The sequence below is a fragment of the Sciurus vulgaris genome (genome assembly GCF_902686455.1).
Source record: "Sciurus vulgaris genome assembly, chromosome: 12".
NCBI lineage: Eukaryota > Metazoa > Chordata > Mammalia > Rodentia > Sciuridae > Sciurus > Sciurus vulgaris.
This window is the reverse complement of record NC_136473.1, coordinates 28,690,963-28,698,440: the sequence shown is the minus strand read 5'-3', so window position 1 is coordinate 28,698,440 and position 7,478 is coordinate 28,690,963. Positions and strand designations below refer to the sequence as shown.

At 33.8% G+C, this 7,478-nt stretch overlaps 1 long non-coding RNA gene across 1 annotated transcript; it reads right to left on the bottom strand.

Annotated features, from left to right (window-relative positions):
- Positions 1-1,351: 1,351 nt before the first annotated feature.
- Positions 1,352-7,368, bottom strand: LOC306642456. The gene is made up of 2 exons (XR_013758535.1): positions 7,289-7,368; positions 1,352-7,190 (listed from the first exon to the last, which is right to left on the bottom strand). It is a non-coding gene; the product is annotated as an uncharacterized lncRNA (long non-coding RNA).
- Positions 7,369-7,478: the final 110 nt, after the last annotated feature.

The following is a 7,478-nucleotide window of genomic DNA, read 5'->3' as shown; positions in this document are numbered from 1 at the left end:
TGAGGATCAAACCCAGGGCTTCTTCACACGAGCCAGGCAAGTGCTCTACCACTGAGCCACAACCCTAGTTCTGACCACTTCCTCTTCAAAGGAATAAAGAATCATATATAACATATATATATATAACATATATATATATGGATATTTTCACATGTTAAAAAATTAGGAAATTTAAAATGGTTTAAAATGGTGTTAATCATGAGAAGTTCATACCTGGTCAATTCCTCTCCCAATTCCCCAACCCTGGTGGATAATAACTATTAATTTTTAGGAGTCTAAGTTTCTACATATACATATGGACATACTTACATGTCCGTCTCTAAGTAAATGTACACATATGTAAAGGTGTGTATGTGTACGTTATATGTTTTGTCCTTTCCATTTTTTAAACAAAACGCATCTTATATACACTATGCTGTTTCCCCTTTTTTGCCCTTAATAGCATATTTTTATATGTAAGATTTTTAAATGTAAGGAAATCAAATTTAAAACATTTTAAAAATCTCTACCATATTGCTGGTTCCAGATTAAAATGCTATATGTCCCTGTAAAGATTTTTCAAGAACATACAGAAAAAAAATTTACACAGGTGGATCTCTTTCCTCTCTAAATTCATAGAGGTCCAAAGACGCCATCTTTGAGGGCAGTCCATACAAGAAGGAAAATAACCTGCAAATAGACCACAAATGGATCTTGACCTATTTTACCTTCATCAAATACACTAACTTCTGAGAGAAAGTATATTCATGCCTGTGATGGAAGAGACATGGAGATAAAAACAGAGGAAAGATTAGGAATGGAAGGAGACAAATCCCACACACCTAGGACAAGTCTAAGAATCTTTTTCGTTATTCCAAAACAGCGATTATTCATCTGCATAACCTTGATATGAAAAATGCCCTGAGATATACAATAGTCAGCATTTCATTTGTCCATTGAATGCTGTTAGACTAATGTGAGATCCAAGGAGGCAAAAATAAAAGTAGATCCCTACCCTACGCAATAAACACTCAAAATTTCAAATGAAAGGAAAATTATACAAGACAAAAAAAGAATACAATAGAAGAAAGCGTTCTCATGATTTTGAGGTGTCTAAGTCTTCATAAGCAAAACATAAAACTGGGGGAAAAGACAGAAAATTCTGTGCACAAAATCGTAAATGTACTCTAAGACAAGAGGCATCATAAACAAAGCTGTACACAAGCACCAGACGGAAAAAATAAGACAAAGAATGTACCCACGTAACTTACATATGCACTTATAAACCACTCAAAAAGACCAAGAATCCAAGAGAACTGTGGGCATACCCTGTGGGAGAGTAATTCACAGAAAAAAACACAAATAACCAATAAATATTAAAATTTGTTCAATTTTAATAATCAGGTAAATACAGATTGGGAAAAAATGAAAACTTTTACATTGGTTAGTGTACTATGAAGAAATGTGCTTCCATGCCTTGCTATTGGGATTGAACTGATAGACCTTTTCTTGGAGTATAATTTAGCAGAATCTACCAGAATTTATAAAATATGTGTCCTGACCAGTGTAACTCCACATCCTGTACAACTGAAAGAATGGAAAGTTATACTCCATTCACATATAATATGTCAAAATCCATTCTACTGTCATTTATAACAAATAAAAAAAACTTTAAAAAATAATAAAATGTGTCCCCTTTAACCTAACAATTTTACAGTTAAAAATCTCTCTTACATATATATATCCACCTGTACAAAGTGATGAGATACTTCGCCTGTTACTGAACCTGAGACTGATTCAGTGCCCAAAGGTTTATTTGTAATAGTATATACTTCATTTTATTTTAAAATGCAATAAACAATATGTGACCTAGTAATAATGTATTTCAGAGGACATATCAAAGCTATATTGATACTGTTATCATCACCATTTGATAATACATGGCTCCTTTGTGTACTTATCAATAAATCGTAAGCAAAAATGTTCGACAATGAAGAGACACGTACTATGAAACAGCACGTAGCTATGCATACATACATATGTACATTAACCTCCAAGCCACTGTGAGCAAAATAGTAAAATCATTAAGTATGTACAGATTAGTTACATTTATTTGATCACCTGTGGGTGTTGTGTTTCCACATAAGTGTGGGGAAAGAGAAAGCAATGAAAGTGTCATCAATGCCCTAAGAATTAGGGTGAAGAAAAGAACTAAAGAGAAACTTAAGACTTTTTCAAATCTGTTTCATCGTTTGAATTTTGCCTTTTCTGACAGCCAATAGACACTCCAATGTTCCCACTAAAACCAGGGAACTTTCATGCACATAACCACAACAGCCGGACCCTTTGACTTTGGTCTATTATAACCACTTTAATCATTTGGTGTTTCAGATTAGGGAAAAAAATGGTAATTTGTAATCTATATTTTACATACCATCAAGGATGAAAGGGATTTACATCTTTTTTTTTTTTTTAATGAGGTCTTTGTTGTTTTGTTTGGTACTGGGGATTGAACACAGGGTGCTTTACCACTGAGCAACATGGCTAGCCCTTTTTATTTTTTATTTTGAGATAGGATCTCCCTAAATCACCAGAACAGCCTGGAACTTGCAATCCTCCTGCCTCAGCCTTCTGAGTGCTGGGATACAGGTGTGCCCACCATATCCAGCAATGAGCCGGGTCTTTGGGCAAGGAGCTTAAGTATTTTAGAAAATTATCTTATTACTAATGATGGCAACTTAATGAAGCAGTGCTGGGCAAAATTATTTCACCATATTCTAATTAAGGAACTTCTCATTTGAGAAACCCATAAAACTTTCATATTCGTTAATTAATACCATACAAATTATTAACAATATGCTGACACAAGAGACTTCTTCAAAAGGGTCTCCTGTTGTCGAGAGCAGTCAACCCTCCATCCCTGGGACTCCTGTCAGTGGAGCAAAGGCCCCCCTCTTCCTTCACTCTAAACCCTTCCAGGGAATCCAGGATGACTAGGAAAATCTCTCACTACCTTTCTGCCTTATTTGAAATACAGTGAAAACCATGACCAGCAGGTACCACGTATATATATAAAAGGAGACCAATTTACAGGAAGCTGCTTTCCACTATGCTACTAAATGAAGCTAGAGACTTCTAATTGAAGACATGGAAAAAAGCTGGGTTTGATGGTGCATGCCTGTAATCCCAGGGGCTCAGGAGGCTGAGGAAGGAGGATTTTGAGTTCAAAGCCAGCCTCAGCAATTTAATGAGGCCCTAAGCAATTTAGCAAGACCCAATCTCTAAATAAAATATGAAAAAGGACTGGAGATGTGGCTCTGTGGTTAAGTGCCCCTGGGTTCAATCGCTGGTACAACAAAACGAAACAAAACAAAAAAACCCACAAAGATATGGAAAAGAGTTAAATGTAGGCAATATTTCAAACTAATAAAAGCCAGCAAATATAGTACAAAAACTTTAACCAAAACTACCCTCCATAACTGATGCTAAGTTTGGTATGATTTCAGAAATCTCACCTAATAAACCAGTTATTATAAGATCATTAAAAGCAACAATGTCCTTAATAACAACTAATACTGGGGATTTATGTCTGCCAACCTCTATGATCCATATTTATAGAGGAGTCCCATTGCTCCTCAGATAACTCCTTACCCTACTTTACAGATGAGGGGTTGGAGGTTTAAGAAAGTTGAGTATTTCTTCCCAAATCCTACACAAGTTTCACTCCCTAGCCTCAGTACACCCTCATTCCCGCACTAAACATGGTTAATGAGACAATTTTTAAACATCTGCCATCAAAATCTAATAACCACATCCTAAGGTAGTTTTTAAGTTTTAAAACTTTTAGTGTTTCCCAAGAAGTACATATACTTTTTTTTGGTGGGGTGGAGCTGGGGATCAAACCCAGGACTACATGTACTCTACCACTGGGCTACACCCCAACCCTAATCCATATACATTTTTTTCCCTCAGTACTGGGGATTTAACCCAGCAGCACTTTATCACTGAACTGTATCCCCAGAGTTTTTTTTATTTTTATTTTTTAAAGACAGGGTCTCTCTACGTTGCCAAGGCTGTCCTTGATCTTGTGACCCTCTCCTGCCTTAGCCTCCCAAGTTGGTGGGATTACAGAAGTGCACCACCACAACTAACTCATCATGTTAGGGGAAATCAGCCAAACTCAGAAAGTCAAGGATTGTTATATTTTCTCTTCAATGTGAAGCTAGAGAGGAAAAAGGAAAAGAAAGATAGCAGGGGTGGGAGCTCATGAAAATAAAAGGGACACCAGAAGAGGAAAGGGACCAGGAGGAAGGAGGAGAGGAGGGAAAGGAGCGATCCTGGGAATAATACTGACCATATTACACTGTTAAATTGTGTGCACGTAACAATGAACCCCCACTATTATGTATCATTATAGTATAGAAATAAAAACAGGAAAAAAGTTTAAAAATAGCAAAGAAAAAGCCTTTTTATGAGCTATGTTCACATCTAACTTTTGCTACCAACCTGTTACTGTATTTCATACAACTTACTACAGAGAGTATGCTCTCTACTACACAAAAAGACCTAGTCTGAAATTCTGAACTTTCTAAAATTTTTAATTTTCATAAAAGATGTAAGCCACCTTTAGTGCCATGAATTTAGTTTTCTATATAAAATATCTGATATAAGTTGATTTTGGAATTGAAAAATACCAGCTTTTGAAACAAAGGCTACATATACAAGTAATAAAGTTGCAGCTTTGAAAAAGACTGATGCCCAAAAATGTATCCTCTCTGAGCTGAAAACTGCTATTTTTTTCTTTCTGAACTTAACGTAAATTAATATTTCCATTTCCTCAGTTCTTCAGATTAATTTCTGTTCTAAGGATTTTAATAAACTTCAGTTAAAGTTTAACTCAATAAAACCAGCTTCTGAACACATTAATTTAGACACAAATCTATTTTAATCAACGTGTGATTAAATTAAAAATCATCCAGGAAAACGATAATTACTTTGTCATGAATATGTCTCTAAAACAGAAGCATATACAGTTCCCACACTCTTGAATATCTTCCTCTAAAATGTTTGTGTGTTATGGAAGTCTTATTTTTTAAAAAGTACTGGAAGTTTTATTCAATTAACCACTATACAAAAATCTTTTAACAGATTTTAATTGTAATAATGTCCACTATTTCATGTTATCAAATGTTGTACAATAAAAAAGCTGAATGGATTTTACTACTGTTATCTGTCTTATGCTTAAGTGAATATGATAAGCTGTATGGCTATAAAATATATTGAAAAAGCACACATGAAATATCCTACTTCATAAGATGTAAATATCAAGTTTTTTATTTTTATAAACTTAAAACTGGTGTTTATTTTTATAAGAAACAAAAAGGAATGACTATAGGAATACTGATTCTTTTCAGTTCTATTGAGTGCGCTGAATATGGCATTTGGAAGACATCATCTCCCCCTGCCCTTGACATTTCAATTTCTTAATGGTTAGACAACTAACCTGCCTGCACCAGAGCTGCTAAAAATGTAGATTTCTCAGCCTCAGTCATTGATGTAAAATCTCTAAGGTAAGGACTTTGGGGTTCTCAGATGATGCTTATTAAAGTGATGGTCTGAAAAGCACTTTTCTATAGTCATTATCCTTGAAGTTAACCGCAAAGTGTTGAGTGGATTGAAAAATTATTTAAAATTTTTGAGTTGTATAAATTACTTTAAAAATAAAAAGTAAGTCACTATCATGAAACAAAAAATAGGGAGATTTTTTACAGGAATCTTTATCTTGCATTATATATAATTTTAGCAAGACAGAATAACATGGTAAGAATATACAGCAATGTACAACCGAATGCTGTAGTAAAGAATTTTTAAGCAAAATCAAAGTACATTAATTAATCAGTCTAATCTAGTGGCATAAAAGTCAATATAAAGGTAGAGTTAATAATATGTCTGGAAACTGCATGTATAAAGAATTTGGTGCTTTTTAAGCACTAAAAAAAAGATATCGATCTTCATGTATCTGAGCACAGGCATATTAATCTGGTAAAAAAACAAACAAACAAAAAAAAAACCCATGTCTCATTTCACAGACTGCAATGAATTAGAACAAAAACTGTATTATTAAAATACCTAGGTGTCACTCCACAACCAAAATATTAAAAAATAAAAAAAACTCTAAAACATCAAAGTCAAATAATATCCTTGTTCTTAGGAAATACACACTAAAGAAACTGGGGATTATGTTTTCAAATTGCTCTCAAATAGTTCACAAAATATTTTGGAGAGAGAATGCTACCAGCAAATGTGCAAAGAAGTGGGGAATTCTAGCAAAGTTCACTTCATAAGGGCTCTTTCCACTATTTTTGCAATTTTCTTATAAGTTTAAAATTATTTCAAAATAAAAAGTGACCAAAAAAAATTACTTTAACTTTCGAAACACTAAAAATCTAAGATCTTTAGAATATATATTTAAGCTTCACATCCACAGGAATGACTTATGTTTATTTAAATATCATAAATTTAGACTCAAATATGAACAAATTCAATGCCTTCATTCTAGAAATTATAAAATTGTGTTGCTTTTTCTTCTATCCACTCTGTGTGATCCAGATCTATATGAATATGAAAGAGAAATGCTTATACGCTTCACATATTTATTTGAAAAATATTTAAAATGTTGCTTTTTAGTTATTTTTTCCTTCCAAGATTCCTTAATAATTTCTCAGTTTCATCATTTTTAATTGATTTTAAGTTGATTTGAAAGTGGTTCTAAGCCAGAATACTGTCTGTTTAGTAGTGTCCAGACACACAGGTAACAAGAATTCCATCACATCATATTGAGGAACACACTGTAATTTGCTAAAGCATTAATAATTATTTTGCAATATGATTTGCTAACTAATATAACCCAGCAATTATACAAAGGTTTACTGTGTAAGGCAGAGGAGAGAAAATTCAAGGAAGATGTTAATTCCCTACAAGGGCAGCTAGCATTCAGCAGGCACAAAATAAATATTTGTGTGTGTAGGAAGGATTATTAAAAGATTTTATATTGCTTGCAATATATCACTAGAAACAATGAGACAGCAGAATAGATGATTAAAAATCTAAACATGTAGCCAGGCGTGGTAGTGCACGCCTGTAATACCTGCAGCTCAGGAGGCTGAGATAGGAGGATCCAGAGTTCAAAGCCAGCCTCAGTAAGTGAGGCACTAAGCAACTCAGTGAGACCCTGTCTCTAAATAAAATACAAAATAGGACTGGGGATGTGGCTCAGTGGTCAAGTGTCCCAGGGGTTAATCCCTGGTACCAAAAAAAAAAAAAAATTCTAAACAAGCAAAATGACACTTCTAAAATCTACAGATGCCAAGTAACAAAGTTTTTTTTTTTGGTGAAATGATTTCTTATATTTATTTTGGCATGCTCTTTTGTAAGTTAAAATTATCAGGGATGTGCTATATTATTATCTTACTAAAACATTAGAACATTGCAAAAATTGC